This window comes from Haliaeetus albicilla, chromosome 21, assembly GCF_947461875.1.
Source record: "Haliaeetus albicilla chromosome 21, bHalAlb1.1, whole genome shotgun sequence".
In the NCBI taxonomy this organism is placed as follows: Eukaryota; Metazoa; Chordata; class Aves; order Accipitriformes; family Accipitridae; genus Haliaeetus; species Haliaeetus albicilla.
Window position 1 is genome coordinate 21,109,355 of NC_091503.1, and position 16,410 is coordinate 21,125,764.

At 41.7% G+C, this 16,410-nt stretch overlaps 1 long non-coding RNA gene across 3 annotated transcripts in view; it reads left to right on the plus strand.

Moving 5' to 3' along the window:
- Nucleotides 1-1,137: 1,137 nt before the first annotated feature.
- LOC138690339 (uncharacterized) overlaps nucleotides 1,138-16,410 on the plus strand; it is a 58,597-nt gene continuing 43,324 nt past the window's right edge. For all 3 annotated transcript variants that reach the window (XR_011329184.1, XR_011329183.1, XR_011329185.1), the window contains exon 1: nucleotides 1,138-7,780. This is a non-coding gene — a long non-coding RNA (uncharacterized lncRNA). The remainder of the gene's footprint in view (nucleotides 7,781-16,410) is intronic.

Consider the following 16,410-nt stretch of genomic DNA (forward strand, 5'->3'; position numbering starts at 1 on the left):
ACCATCCAGCCGAAGAGGTTCAAAATAATGTTGCCTGGCTGCTTTGTTTATTGTTCATCTCCCTCCAGCTCCCTATCTCCTCCCATAAGCCCCAAGAGCACCCATTCCACCTTGATCCTCTTCTTTTTCTTACACTTAAATGAAATGTCGGCATTTGCCTGGAGGATGGTAGGGAGGTTTCCATGCCCCCTTCCCTATGGAGGCAGCCAAACTGGTGTCGGGGAACCCCACGCACTACCCTTTCCTAAGGATGCTCTGGCACATTTCCTGTGGTGTGTTTGACAGAAAGTCTGGGAAGGATCAAAGCCTCAAAAGACCATTTCATTTAATCTGCCATATTACCATGCAACTTCTCAGGGGGCCCAGAGATTTTTGCAGAGCTTCTGGAATAATAAAGGACACTTGGATGAGCTTAGTTTAATAGAGCGAAGTCTGCCTATTATGGGAAGTTCCTTTCCCATTTTTACTACATTTTCTAGTATCCCTGAAAGAGGGATGAAGAAAACTTTGAACTTTCACTGAGGGTTAGCTCCTGTGGAGGGACCTCTGCTGCTTTAGGAGCAATCCTCCCGTGTGCAGCTGTCTGTGGTGGCCAGCCTGAACTACACACTGATCCAGCCAGTGCGGTTACTCTCAAACAATATATTTCACTAACAAATGCAGAGTCTTGCATCTATGGTGATTTTCTTTGATCAACAGTTGTTAATCTCATTACTTTAAAGACTTGCCTTCTTGGGGTTGGTGAGTCAGTAATTTGAGTCTACTTTATAATCCAATCTAATAGAAGTCAATTATGAAAAATAAGAAATGAGAAAGGAAGCAAGCTCACTAGGTTCATTCCTCTTTGGATTTGTCATGAGCTGATCTTCTAAAGAATGCAGAGAACTATTTCCTTCCAGCCAGCTTTGTGAATACAACTCAGAAATTCAGCCTCTATCAGCTTCCTACTCTTGCATGTGAATCCTGATGAGGTTTTGTTTCCTTTTTTAAGATGTTACTTTGCTTCAGAGATTTAAAAGTTTGGGTTATAATAAGAGCCTCATTGGTCAGATGTGCAAAGATAATTTAAAATTGTAAATTTTAAAAGATCCATAGGATCCACAGGAAAAAAAGTTACATTTGACAACATATAAATACCTGGCTGCATAGGAAGGTGAGTAACATTGATAACTGTCATTGAAGCAGCAGGTATTCAGTAAGACTCCATTTTATTTACTTGTCTCCATGAGGGCACTTGCATTTAGAAATGGGAGAAAGAGTAGGTACCATCCCTTCCTATTACTTGCAACATGGAATTAAGTGAATCTCACAAATGGATGTTGTCTCCAGGTCAGATCCTGGATATTACCGAGTGTTGCTTCTGTAAGATTTTTTGGGGCTTTTCTTCAAATGAGGAATTGGTGAACATAGTGCTCTAATAAAAAAGTTTATGTTTAACATTGGGGCTATTTGCAAGGCTATTTGTAGAAAGACATGTAGTGCGGGATTAGTGATCAGATATCATACCCTCAGAGTGTCATTAAAACTCAACCTTTTTTGTAGTGCACTGTTGTGAACATTTATGATCAGGCTATAACAAGAGAAGGGAGATAATGTTAATGAAGCTGAAGCCATTTAGTATGGTACCACCTACTTAGACATCACACGGAAGAGAATTTACTTCCAAAAGGAGACTGAAAACAGAGCAGTCTCATCTTTGCAGATTCAATACTTGACCTTCATTTAAGGTGCAAGTTTGAGGTAGAGAGGGGTTGAAAAAGGAGAAAGCAAATTGTGGAAGCAGCTAAGCCCTAACCTGGGTTCAGAGCAGCTTTCCTTCTCAATGTAAATTTAATATCACAATGTCCTAAGGACCTTAGTGTATTATCAAAACAGTATTCAGATTTTCAACTTCACAGCTCTCATATATGTGACTGGGAATAGTAGTGTAGTGTCGTGAACACTGTGCACTAAGCTACTGTTGCTTTCCACAACAAGAAACATCCAGTGTTCAGTTGGAAGTGAAATTACAGCAGGACACATTATCTTGGCAGAAAGCTCTTGTTCTCTGTGCCTGAATAATATGGGTATACTGTTACTTGCTCTGAAATCCTGTTGGACAAAGCAGGCTTTTTGTTATTTATTGTCCTAGAAGTTGTCAAGCTGCAACCCAATGCACCTCCTGAAAAACAGTTTGAGGAAGATCCTTTTTATGAAACCACAACAGTTTTTTTCCTGGGTATCATTGATAGTTGGATTTTTTTTGAAATAATGAAGACTAGCTGCACATGAGCTCCACCACTTTCGTTTTACCTGAATTGTAGGTTGATGTGGTAGTATGAGCTACTGTGAACGTAAGAAACTTGGAAGTACAGCTGCAAGGAAAAGTTTAAATTAGATTCAGTCAGAACTTTGAATTATTACTAACACAGCAAATGATTTTATATTTGTTGTGAAAATTTTAGTAGAACTGTGATGACTTTTAAGCTAAAAGAGATAATTTTTTGTCTTCACAAGAATGTAAATGCAATGTCATTTACTTCACCTGCTGGCAGCTTAAAAGAAAATTCAGCATTCAATGGGAAGAAAGGTGCATTCATAGCATGCTTCTAGCATGCAATCATTAGTAATTTCCCTCTCCTGGCCTTCCCTTCAGATTGCATATCCTGGTGCACTACTGAGGGACTAATAGGAATTGTGGTATATCTCACCAATAAAGATGTGCACATTGGTTTAATTCTGTATATGGACGTGTTTTCATTCAGATGAAGAGGTGGTATAGCAAGGTTAAGCACTTTTTTTGAATATTTTATTAAATACCATTGGCTGCACTGACTTCTCCCCTGTAAACTGCAGCTCATCAGCCTTTTGATTGCCTCCAAACTAGACTCATTTGTACTGAATTACAGAACTATAGTTCCCACTACTGTTTATGTCATATGGGCATGTTGGTCACATCTTACCTTTTCTAGGAATTATTAAATATTGCAAACCAGGAGATACTGAAATCAAAATGGATTATGCTTTCTTTACCTGCATATCTGCTTTTCTTATGCCTTCAGTGAAAAATAAATACAGGGGTAATTGTTCTATATTGCATTTAGAATCAAATGTAGACATTGTGCTAGGCTAGTAATTATTTTGCTTTACTGTTTGGTGATGGGATTTTTTTGTTTGTAAGACCATGTTAGGGCAGAGAGATTGCGTATTGGCCTGTGCATGCAAAGAGAGATAAAACGCTGCTGGTGTAGGGTCTAAAACTTGATGTCATTAACTTACCTCTCCTGAAATTAAGGCAAGTTCCAAATGGTTTATCAGCCTCTGTTGAGGTTTGCTGGTGCTAATGAGCAATGAGAGTGTCACCCACAGAAACCTGGTTGAATTCTGTCCAGTGCAAACGCACTGGCCCCTGAACTGAATATGGTGAATCTCAGCTCTGGCTGCTTAGTCCCCATCTCACCCCACCTTCATAACTCTGGAAACCAGACACATTCCTGTGTAATATACAGATATAGTAGCTTGCATGACAAGGCTACCATTTTGAATGTAAAGATATACAAGCATTCAGCTCCCAGGGCTTTATGGGTCTAGCACAAAGGTTGTTGAGAGCTGCATGTTGTGGTCGTGGCATCATGTAATCTCATGGGTGTGTCCCTACCATATATGACTTCTCAATGATGTCTAGGAAGCTTTATTTAAAATGAAGACAAAACATTTCAAGCCCTTGCTTAAAAAATGGGAAAACAAATGACATTGTCTATAAGCTCAATGAGCCATATTTCTCGACTTACAAGCAATGAATTAACTGCTAAATAAATGGGTTGACACAATCAGAATGTAAATTGTAGGGAGGCGAAAGGAGAAGAAGGGAAATAATTTGGAAAACTTTAATTGTTCACAGTACGTTGAATTCCTACCCTACGGCAAATCGACAATGGCCCCTTACAAAGCCTTCTTGTAGTAGTCAGTGGGTGTACCACATTAGCATTTGAGTTTGGATCAGGCATTCATTTCTGCAGTAAATCTCTTGACTGCCCCCACACTCCTACTATTCTTTGGTTCATACTGTGGAGTGGTCTTGGACCATGCAAGCTGGATTCCTTTTGGATGAAACTCAATTGCAGTATGTGCTCCAGCAGTGCACTTAGTGTGGCAGTATCCATATCCTTGGGACCAAACAAGCTATTTTACATTAACCCCCAGCCAAACACATATAGTGCAGATATGGGACGCTCAGCACCATTTATTCCACTCTACAGATGCTCTTTCAGCCACAGTACTTGCTACTGAACAACCAAGGTGCTTGCTACTATTTTTTTCTCTATTTTCACTCTTCTCAGAGACTGCTTCTCAGGCTCAAAAAGTTCAACTGAACTGAGGTATCTGAAGGGTGTTCCAGCCAAGGTGAAGCCTGGGTTAGTCACTGTGAACATGCACACAGTAGCTGTTGCATACACATCAGTGATAGTAAGACAGAGCTTAAAATCAGGAGGCACAAAAAGGAGAGCTGAATTGCTGTTAGAAGACCACAAACGTGTGAGGGTTTAAATCTGTTGACATTTTTGTGCTGAACTTTGCAGACTGTGTTTTCCAGGGTCACAGCAACTTTGGGATATAGTTCCCTGAGAAGAATATAGGACCAGAACAAAGATCCAGTGCAGTATCATGTCTCTGACTGTGGCTGGCAGTGGAGAGAGAATAAGCAATGCACACTGTGGTTCTAGCTTCAGAAAATCTGAGTCTCTTCCTGACCTGTAAATTGCATCTACATCACCAGGTTTAACCTGTCATGGACCTTTTTTCCATTAATTTGTATAATTTCTTTTTGAACTCATGTATGGTTTTGGCCTTGCAAGCATCCTGTGTAATGTATTCCACAATTTCATTATTGAGTGTGTGAAAAAGTACTTCCTTTTGCTTTAAGCCTGTTGCCTGATAATTTCATTTGGTACCCTTACTTCTTATTTTAGAAGAAAGGGGAATCGTTGTTCCTTGTTTACGTTTCCCAAGTAATCTTTAATTTTATAGACCTCTATTATAACCATTTCCAACCACCTTTCTTCTGCTTTGAACAAGAAAATCCTACCTAATTAAAAAAAAAAAAGCAAGCAAAAATGCAACCACTCTGTATCTACATTAGCATTTTTGTTCAATGTGAGGTCTGAAGCAACTACTTGCATTTACTGTTCGTTGCTTGGTTGCTTTCGGCTGTACCAAACTAGAAGCTCTGCTCCAGGGTTGCTGTAAACATGCTCCAAGTCCTACCAGAAACCGAAGGGTCCAAACCAATAACTGGTTCCACAGTCAGCTTTGGACCCCATGTGTGGTAAGGACATTCAGCCCAGGTGACTGAACTAAATAGAGCCTGAAATGCTTTCCCTTCAGGTGTAGAGCTCTCAGCATCAATTGCTTTGATCTGTCAGTCCACCCTTCAGCACCCAATTACTATCTAATGTAGATTTGACATCATTCCTCCTGCGTGGAAGCTTTATCTAACTCCCAGTCATCCTAGTTGCCTGCTCTGTACTTTATTTCAGTCTAGTAATTCCTCTTTGTGGTGGTGGGAGCAACACAAAACATTTATACAATGGCATAATGATGTTTTCTTTTTTGTCCTCCATTTCTTTCCTAGTAATTCCTGACAGTTTACATGCTGCTTTAGCAGATGATAGGTGCTGAACTGCTGTTTTCAGAGCCTTGTCCACATGACACAATATCTCTTTCCTAAGTGGCAAGAGCTCAGCCAGAACACACTGTGTATATGTATACACACATAGATGTTGTTTTCTTAATGTATGATATTTCACAACTGTCAGAATCAAATTTACTTTGCCCTGTTATTTTCCAGTCACTCAATATCATGAGATATTTCTGAACTCTTTGCAGACAAATTGCATTTTTGCTGCCTTGAATTATTTAGTATCATCAGCATACTTCATTATTTACCCAGTTTTTCATCTTATTTTATGAATATAGTCCCAGTACACATCACTGTGTGATTCCATTAGACTTCCCTCCACTATGAAAACTGGTCATATATTCTTTTGCTTCCTATCTTTTACCAATTTACCACTCCACATGAGAATCTTATCTTTTGCTATAAGACTTCATCAAAAACTTTTTGGATATGCAAGTAAACTGTACCAGCGAGATCACCCTTTCCCATCTGTTCATCCTCTGACGACCTTCACAAATTTTGGTGGTGTGACTTCCTTTCTCAAAAGCTTTGTTGACGATGCCATTATATTGAATTTATCCATGTGTAAACCAATTACTTTCTTTTTCACAGTTGGAAGTAATGTATCTAGTGTGGAAATCAGACAAATTGTCTCTAGTTTTCTGGACTGCCTTACCTGCAGAGCCTTTTTTTAAATAGTGGCATCACTTCTGCCACTTTCTGTACCTCTGAGATGGAGAACAGATTTCAATATTTGAGTTTCTTCAGAACTTTTGGGTAACACCACATGAACGTAGGGATTTACTATTAATTTTGATGATGTATTTTAATACCTCTTCTACTGACTATCTTGTTTTGGTATTAAACTGTTGCTTGGACTCATTCCTTTAGGTTCCATTGTGGAAAATTCCCTAAGCTTTCCTGTAATGAAACCTGATACAGGGATATAATTTGGGCTCTTGTGATTCTGGCTAAAATCCCCTACGTTTTCATCCACAAAACTGTCTTAGATTTCTATTAAAAAAAAAGCCCCAGTCATTCCCACTGAAGTGTTGTGGATCATCAGGAGTTAAAGAAGTTGCAGGGGGAAGAGCCCTATTAGTTCAATTGTTTATTCTCCTTGTCTGCTCTGAGATCACTGTGGTTACTACCCCAGATAAAGTTATCTGTGGAAACTGGGCATTCTCTTATCTCTGCTACGCCCATCAGTGAAATACCAAGATATCTAGGAGACATTTAAAAGTAGAGATAAGTTCATATATATTTTTTTTTCTCTTTCTCACTTCTTTTGCCATTTCTTTTATAGAAATCTTGTCGGAACTTCTCTTACTGACAGAATATGTGGGGTAATTAAAAAAAATAATTGATATCTATACTCCCAGTCAAGAAGGATTAATTGACTTTTATGGTTCCCTTGCATTAAGACCATTGCTGTCTACTCACAGTACTTCCAAGCCTTTTGTTTTCAACTTCCTTCAATGATTCTGGGCTCTGACTTCTCATGTTGTGGATCTTTAATCATGAATTACCAGCCAGCTGGAACAGCAGGAGAAGGATAGTTCATACACGCCCTGTGCTCCAGTTAGTCTCTGTGAGAAGTGCACAGAAGCTCCGCTGTTTCCTGTCTAACGCTGGCAGAGAAATTACCAGCAGCTTATCACCCCAGCAAGTTTTAAGGTAAGCTTAGCAGCTAAGTGTTGATACTGGAATATTTGTCATCAGCACTCAGGGGAACCATTCACACTTTGGATTTGTATAAACTTTACATCTTAATGTGAAAAACCATATGCATCCAACACATGTAAAGCTGCATTTGAATTCAAATGAGATTAAGAAGTGGTTCCCTGACAGTCTTGCTTTTAGAAGGCTGTACTAATGCCTTGCTGCTGAAATATCTTTTTTTTTTTTTTTTTTTTTTTGGTCCCCAGTGATGCTGAATGCCATTTACTGTGAACTGCTGAACCTACAACAACAAAAGCAACAGCAAACCTTGGTTCCAATGGTACAGGCCACTTCTGGCCATCGTGAATTGCTATCCCCATACATTTTTCCCATCGTTGTTTCTTAGGGTTAAGTCCAACAAATGGCCCTTTGTGATACTGATATGAATCAATGGAGACACATGTAAGTGGGAGATGACAATAATTGGAGAACCTTGATGACTAAGGAGTTGCTAGCTCAGGGACTCCCAAATAACAACCCAACCATCTGGCCAGCCATTCAGCTGCCTGCTGTGAAGGCTCTGCATTTAAAAATTGTGTTATCAACTTTACAATAAAGAAGCAGCCACTTAAGCATCAGCTTGCATACCAGACAGGACTAAGGGATCCATTATTTAAATATAACCCTTTCAGCAGATAGGAGTAGGAGGAAAAAACAAGAACTCTCCCTTATCACTCAACCTCCCAAGCAGCAAGAAATGAACCGAGACAGAGTTGGAATAGTTACTTCTAGAGCTTCGTGTTGCTAGAGGAAAATCAAATTGGTGGTGTTATGTCCTTTCCATCTATTAGCCACTACCTTTTCCTTCTTCCAGGGGAACTGCAGAAACTACCGTTTCATACAAAAAACAGACAAAATGAAAGGCACTGCCAAAACCCATATCTTAAAAAAACCCCCAAAACTACTGAGTGCTTGCATAGGTGATGAAACAGATGCAAATTGATGGGAAAAAACAACCTCTGGTGGCAGTTAGATAGACAAAGGTGTATCTTGGCCTGAAGAACCACCATAGATGATTTTGTGCAAAAATTGATGCTAAAATGGATGCTTTCCTCCTGGGTAAGCTAGTACAGCAATTAAGACAGCTTTTTTTTTCTTTTGATAAGTTGGAACAGTTGACATGCAATTGCCAGAGAGCATAAACTCCTCCCAGCACCATCTTTACAATCAAGAACTTTATTTACTGTGTAGAAGATTCACTGGACATTTGGTAGAGCTGCTATAAGAAAGCAGCACCCTTTGCTGTTGTGAACACATGATCTGCTCAATGCAGATAATCCAAGCCACCTTCTTTCAGGCATTTAGCTTTACTAATAATTCAGATATTCCTGGGCAGAGACTGTAAATGTTGTCAGATGGAAGCAGCCCACCAAAGTAATTTTTCTTGCTATTCTGGGAGCTAGGTACTGGTTACAGTCTTCACTCATACGAACTAATCATTAGCTATAAGCACTGTATTTGTAAGGAAAGAATAACTAGTATACAAGAATTGCAGGACTTGGCAAGTTTCACAGAACTGTGTGATAACATGCTGTGGGGAAAAGCTGGGAGGTAGGAGACTTGGCCATGCAATTTCAGTGATTCAGAATGTATCATTACACACAGAAACACACATGTGTGTATGCACATGCCTACCATCAAATGCTGTTTATAATGGCCAAACAAAACATTAGCCATGAATGTGCCCTTCTCATTCTTGAGAAAAAAAGATTTGTTTTTAGTCTCATAACTCATTTGTATGATTTATAATTAAAATGTATGTACAGTTACTGTGCATATATTATGCTCAAGTGCTGTCCTACAACTGGTTTAGGGCACAGTTTTACTTCTGTTGAAATTAACAACAAAATCTCAATGTCCTCTATTATAGGAATGGGCTTACAGCTTTTTAGTGGGCTCTGAAGGTAGTGCACAACTCTTACTGTGCAATGCATACTGAAAAGCTAGTCAGTGGCTAAACTTAATACCAAGGCTTAGACCCTTAGATATGCCTGACTGCAAAGTGAATAGGAAACACACTTTGCTTTAAGTGTATTTATTTGCTCACTGTGTGTCTACCTCTCTGTGATATCATCAAGTAAAACAGTAGTTTGGGATCTCTCAAAGCACACAGGGCCTTGTTCACCACACTTGGTTTCCTAAGGGAAGGGACTGAAGCACCTCAAGTGCTGTCCTGGAGCCATACTTTCATACAGCAATGGGTAAAACCCAAGCCTCCCTGGGCATCATAACTCTCAAAAAGCGAGAAAGAAAGGTCCCAGACTGAAGGTGTAACTTATTTCGAATTTTGTCCTCATGATTTCTGAGTCAGCAGTAATTGCCAGTTATAAAAAGGAGCACACGTTTTAAGTTTGAAAGAGCCACTAGAGCTCTCAGGGTGGCTGTGTTTTGAGACTCATAGTTGTGGTTGCTCCCTCACACCTTGTTGAATCCTGTGGATGTCCTTCACCAGTCCTTCACAAAAATTCAGGGCCCCATTTTGGGTGGTATGCTGGCCAATTATGTGATAAGAAAGGAAGAAATCTGGTTACCTTCCCTTCTCTCCAGGTAAGCTCTCTGGTGTTCTGTTTCTTTGGAAACCTATTTCTCATCCAGAGAAAAGGGAAGAGAGAGGGTGGGTAAACAGACACTGGGAAGTGCAGATGCTTCACAGACATCATTTTTTCTTTTCTCAGCAAGGTATCATCTGTTCCTCAGAGTACTTTATTTTCTCTTCTGCTTGCTTGGAAACATGGTCCAGACAAGGACCAGATGGTTTTTGTCAGCTCCAGGATGGATTATTGAGCTGTGTCACATCCGAAGCTGAATGTGAACACAGTATGCAAGTTCTGGCTGGTATAGAAATTGGTTGTGCACTTTCTGGAGGGTTCAAGCCTGTGCTCAAATCTCTTCCTAACTGATTCCAAGACAGCTTCCAGTGCTTCTTCATTTTCAGAAGAACTAAAGGTTCAAGCCTTTGCTACATGGGACACCCCAGTTTGATCCAGGAGCTGTTTTTCTCCTGGGCAGTGCAGATCTCAGAGCCCAAGATGAGGTGTGAGAGGACTAGGAGTCCCTCATTCCCTGCCACTGGGGCCCAGCTACGTAGTGGAGCACCCTCCAGAGGAGAGGAAGTGAATCGTGAGTCTGCCTGCTTGCATGAAGCACTGAAAAAGCATCTTTGAGGAGCATCTTTCTTTTATGCTTCCAGATCGAAGAGCCCCTTTATTCTCATGAATTACTCAATCCCAAACACAATTTTGACTTTCTAAATGCCAAAGTGCTAGATACCACAAAAAATACTGCTGTCGTGATTTTATGCTGATGGGGCTCTGTTGATGATGGACAGCAAATATAAGACTCATCTTAATGTCAGACATTGATACCAAGTCTCCTTATGTAATCTTCTTCTGCCTAATTTTGGTCTCCTGTAGAAACAGGCATTGCAGAGGCTTAGAAAGAGGATAGGGAATTGATATGCTTAAGGACAGGAAACCCTTTTACTCCTAGCTTCAAAGCTTAAAAGAAAAACACAGAGAATAAAAGAGAGTCTTCAGAGTCTATCTTCTGGCCTAAGGCAATGGAACAACCTTATAATGGGTTCCTTTTTTTTTCTCAGGCACCCTGGTAACATAAATTACTTCTATTCTGTCACAAGATCACATTAGGGATGTGTCATGTAGGATCCTACAATCTCAAGGCATGACTCCGAATGGCAATAGAAAACCACGTGAAGCCTCACAGAGTTATTAATTCAACTCATGTCACACCCGGACACAGCCAGATATAGAACGTGCCGTGGCAAATTACAGCCATGGGGAGCTTTGGCAAAAATGCTACTTGACAAGTGAGCTCTTTGTCTCGGCAATCTCCCTAAAACCACCATCAAAGAGGAACAGGTTTGCTTTTTCATATTGCTACCAGGAGGATACCTACGAATCTCAGTGGCTGAGTGCTTTTAGGTCTTGTTAGTCAGTAGTAGGTACTAAGGGCTAGGATACCCAGCTGACACAGTCAGATTACTGTGGTTTACCAGGTATAACAGAGTGATGTATGACCTATTTAAATACGGAAGCAAGAACACTCCTGACTGAAGACATACACATAAGAACTGCTTTAGAGCTGTCCTTGGTGGGCCCGCATTGCCACACTGATAATTTGGGTCGCCTGCTCCTCTTCCTGCCATGTTGTGCGTAACATTCGGGATGTGAGCTTCTCTTCCAGTGCTCGCTTTTCCTTCAGAGCTGCATACGCCCTTGAAACAAGCAGTACATGGACGTTTGTGTGTGGGAGGGGGTGGGGAGGCATTGGGGGTGAAGTGGGACACCTTCATGGAGTACTGTATGTTAAATAACAGACTGAGAGAGGGAGTGATGAGTCTCTCAAGGAAGCATAAACACTATGTACTCATTAGAAGACTCATTATAAATAAAGTACAGGGAAGGTGCTCTGAGAGCAAGCTTTTTCGTTGGTATTTATTAGGACAAAGAGCTCCTTTAATAGGGCAACTGAAAAGCACTCTGCTGCAATCATTAATAGGCATTACCACTTTTACTGACTTCTTGGGAACAGTTTTGCCCTTCTCACTGCCTCTGCATTAAAGGGACAGGCTCTTTATTCTATATTTATTCCAAAAGTACAAACCAGGCCAAGACTGGCGGGAAGGAGTGCAAAACCCCAAGAACTTTTACATCTCAGCCCAGAGGCAAAGCTTCGCTGATGGAGTGAAACACAGCAGGCTGCTGATAGACTTGGATAGGCACTTCTGCCTGGATTTCCTCTATTTTGGGAGCTCCAACTGGGTACCTCAACCCACCAGGGGAAAAATATAGCAAAAAAGGGGAGTAGGAGAGAAAGAGAGGAGCTTACTCTCTGAAGTTCCACTATGTATTTTATCACTTCTGCCAGCCTTGAGCAGAGTTGTCTGCTTTAACTAAGCACTTTGCTTCTGGCTTTCAAACCACAAGGACAGTTGTAATTTGGCACCTGAAAATGGTAGCCATTTTCTCTGTCAGGTTAACATGCCCTTCTTGAAGCTGTGGGAACTACCAGCCTGCTGGAACACAGCCGTGGTGAACAGGAAGATTTGCTGTTTGCACTTTTGATGTTTTTTTCCCTCTCCCCAGTGGAATTTTAAGGTATGAAAACATTATTTTTTTCCCCGAGATTTCTTTCCTGCTTGTTGTTGGATTTTACCAGGCTGTGCTTGACAAATGTGCATGGAAGGCTGAGCACTGCAAACAATTTGCAAATTTTGCATTATGTGATCTTGAGCCAACACACGCGATGAGCACTTGGAAAGGAAAATATTAAAAACAATTGTAAAGAGAAGTGAACTTCGTTATTTTCCTTTAAAAAACATACACATGTGACTGAATTGGCTGGCTTTCCCATCTGCACAGGCACATGCACGTAGCAGCCCTTCTGCTTTTCGGAAGGAAATGAAACAGGTGAAATTTTTTTGCTGCAACTGCAAATGTTGCATAGCCTAGAGGACATTGCCCCTGTGGGACTGCAGTCACCACAGCAAGATGCAGTGGAGAACTAGGCTTGCAGTAATTTATCTCCTCTACCAGCTGGATGAATAGCATGGCGCTGAACCCAAGTTGACTGGACTACATTGCTTCTGGGCCAGAGGCACTTGCTTCAGGCTCTCCCAAAATGTGGAAGGAGTGGACACACAACAGCCTATGCCCAGAGACATCTGTGTCAGGCACTGCCTGGACACTGGCAGACAAGCACTGCACAGAACGTGAACTTCTGTGCACCACAGCTTTTGGTCCTTGTTATTTCCCAACTTCTTTTCTCCCAAGGCAAGCACATCAGATACCTATCAAACCCTTGAGAAGACTTTCTCTGCAGTCTCACTCTCTTGGTCCTCTGTGTTTCTATTTCCTCTTTGCTTACTTTCTCCTCTTCTCCTGTAGTTCTGTTTGTATGGTTCAACACTGCGTGGTTCCCTCAGCCCCAGATGTGTGACGGTGCTGGGTTAGATCAATGGTCTGTCCTGCTCAGCAGCTTGTTTCTAAAAGGAGCCAGAACTGGGTGCTCTGAAGAGTTTAAGAACAGTGAAAAAATGTGGGTAGAAGTAATATCTTTGCCTTTTCATGTAGCATTAGGCTTACTTTGGTGTTCATTTTGTCTATAGAAAAGCTTACTTAGAATGAAGAAAGTAATCTAGATGAATTCTTTGGCCCATTATTTCTCATTCTTATTGCTGTCACACAAAATAAGTATCTCTTTCTAGGTTGTCTGTGCTATATATTTACTTAGGTAAAGTATTGACCATTCCACTCCCCAAATAACTTTCCTCAGCTGTCTGTTGTGAAGGTTAATGAGAGAACTGACAAAATCAGTATTGAGCTGTGAGTTTTGTCTTTGTGAGAAACCTGCAACCTTTTGGTCAAAGGTTTTCTTTTAAATTCATGAACTTAAACAAGTGCATAATGCTCTTCAGATAGGCTTAGTTCATTTGAAGTCAGGCTTATATCAATTTAGATTAGACAGACAAGAATCAATGCAAGCTGTCATCCATGCCAGCCAATGTTAAATTGAACTGAGAGCAACCACACAGTGGTTTACACTAGTTTAATCACTGGTTTAAAAAAGAACTTACATTGAACTGCTGTGACTACCTTGTAAAGAAAGGGCTTTGCTTACCCCCAATCACGTTGCCTGTGGACTTTAGCTGAAACAACAGGACCAATGATGATCATTTCTTAGCTTTCTCCTTCTGCATGCATCTCTCAAGATCTTTCTATTTTATGGGGTAGGGACCCCAGGAGGTTTTAAGGAATTGCACATCCAGGTGGTACAACACAGCACCGTATGGCAGTACTTGCTCCAAGCAAGGTAGTACAGGGACGGTATGAAGTGTGATGCCTCCTGCAGTGGTATGTCCAACCTCAGTAAGCTGGGCTATACCTGACTCAAAAGGTACAGCTAGGTAGTACTATGGGCTGCATGGCAGCTGAGGGGTACATGGCATGAGGAAATATGGATGAGCATTTAACCCTGTTCTTGCTGACCTCCCATTTTCTGCTGCTGACTGCTGGGGTCTGGGTAGGAACCGCAGGACACCTGCTGCCATTCCCTGTAGCACAGGCTGAACTCAAAGCCTCCTGGAGCAAGGGGAAAATCCCCTCAGAGCTTCCTCCCTAATGCAGACAGACTTCTGGAGGAGGTCTCTTCTGAATGGTGTAGAGGGGGTTGAGTGTTTGGTTATTTTCCAAAATCTCTTTGAATTTCAATTTGCAGAGCAGACCTAAAAAGCAAAATGAGGAGAGGTTTGCCTATTAATAAATTGCATCCAGGTCCCCCAAATTTGCAGTCCTGGAAGAATCAGCGGAGCTTGAGCTGCGTCTAATGTCCCAACTGCCTGTGATGCCGTTACAACCAACCAACACCTCCCTCCCTGAAAGAAACCAAGGGGGGGGAAAAAAAACCAAAACAAACCCCCCAAAAACCTTACTTAAAGCAGGCCTGTACTGAGTCTCTAACTTCCTTGGAAATGAATCTGGACAACTTGCCAGATAACATATCTGTCCTTCTAATTCCTGTCTCAAGGATGAAGTTGATCAGAGAAGAACTGTAGAGGACTGGTGAGTTATTCTCAGTGTTTATCAGGGTAGCACCTGGAGGTGATCTGATCTTCCTGCCTCCTCAAAAAAATAAATCTGTCTTCCCTTGGCTAGCTCACAAATCTGCACTCAAACCCTTCTGTGCCAAACATGTGCAGGTGTACAGTATGTGTGTTACTACTGAGCCATCTGCAGCCTCCCCTGCATGGCAGTTGTTTTACTTCAGAGTTCCTTTCCTGACCAAATGGAAGTTCGCAGAACAGTTTCAATAGCACAAATTAAGAAGCTAATGCTTTCTTACAGTGAGATCAGCTTTGCCTGAGCTCACATTGCAGGAACAGGAGATTTTTCTCTCATCCTGCTTGTGTCACTAAAGAAAATATATGACAGGCAAAGGAAGTGATATTGTAGGGTCCACCTTTATCCCCCCCCAGGACATTTGTTGTTCAGACAGTTCCACTGAATGGAAAAAAATGCTAGGATTAATTTTCACCCTGAGGGTTTTTGGTCAGCTGGTCAAAACACACCATGGTCTGACAGCACTGAGGAGGTGTCCAGCCCCAGGCCTGGCCCCCTCAGCAGAACTACCCCTGATCTCAAGATCACACTGAGCATCCACTGTCAGATGTTTGAGGCATCCCAGCTTTCCATCTTTCTCCCAAAAAGCACTGGCTTCTCCCCAAACTAAGCCATTCCTTATCTCCAGCCCCCTCAGATCGTGACATGCTCAGCATTACTGTAAGCAAACAATGCAGCCCCTGTGTTCGGAATGGAGGGAAGGCAGCAGTGTGTCCGTGAAACCGGGAACGTCACCGTTTCCAGTTCTTGTTCCATTTGGTGCAACAGAAAGCATCAATGTGCCCTCTTGTTTTTCGTAAACCTCAAGGAGCTGCCAGCCAACACGCTGAGCTGGTGAAATTGATGGCTGACTAGATGAACAAAAGTGCACTTTGGGGACGTCCCCATAGTCTGTCATTCACTAATGTTGTCCTCCCCTTGACTTCCGTGGGCTTCCCGGGGAGCCAGCTGTTCCCCACACGTAGATCGGCGGCTATGTTGTGTTTGTGAGCGTAGGCACAGCTGTGAGTGGTGAACCAGAAACAGGTAGAGAACTTGTCCTAGTGCCAGCAGGACGTACTATGGATGACATGTAAGCTGGAGGCTTCCTGAAGCATCTAGGCACTTCTGTCTAATGTGGCTTCTGACCCCCAAAGGTATGCCCAGCTGACCACAGGGGACCTACAAATAACACATTCTTTAAAAAAACCCCATAACACTGACAAACTTTCAGCCCTACTGAACAGATTCATTGTGTAACGTTTTCAGAGATATCTTCCCAAAAAAAGGCAAGTAGAAACTTTCCTCTGTTTATAGTTCCTCCTATTTCTCTAGCACCAGTATTTAAGCCAGCCTCGCTGCAGAAGCACACTCTGCCTGTGCCCACACCTGTCCAGGCCCACAAAGAGAGGTGGA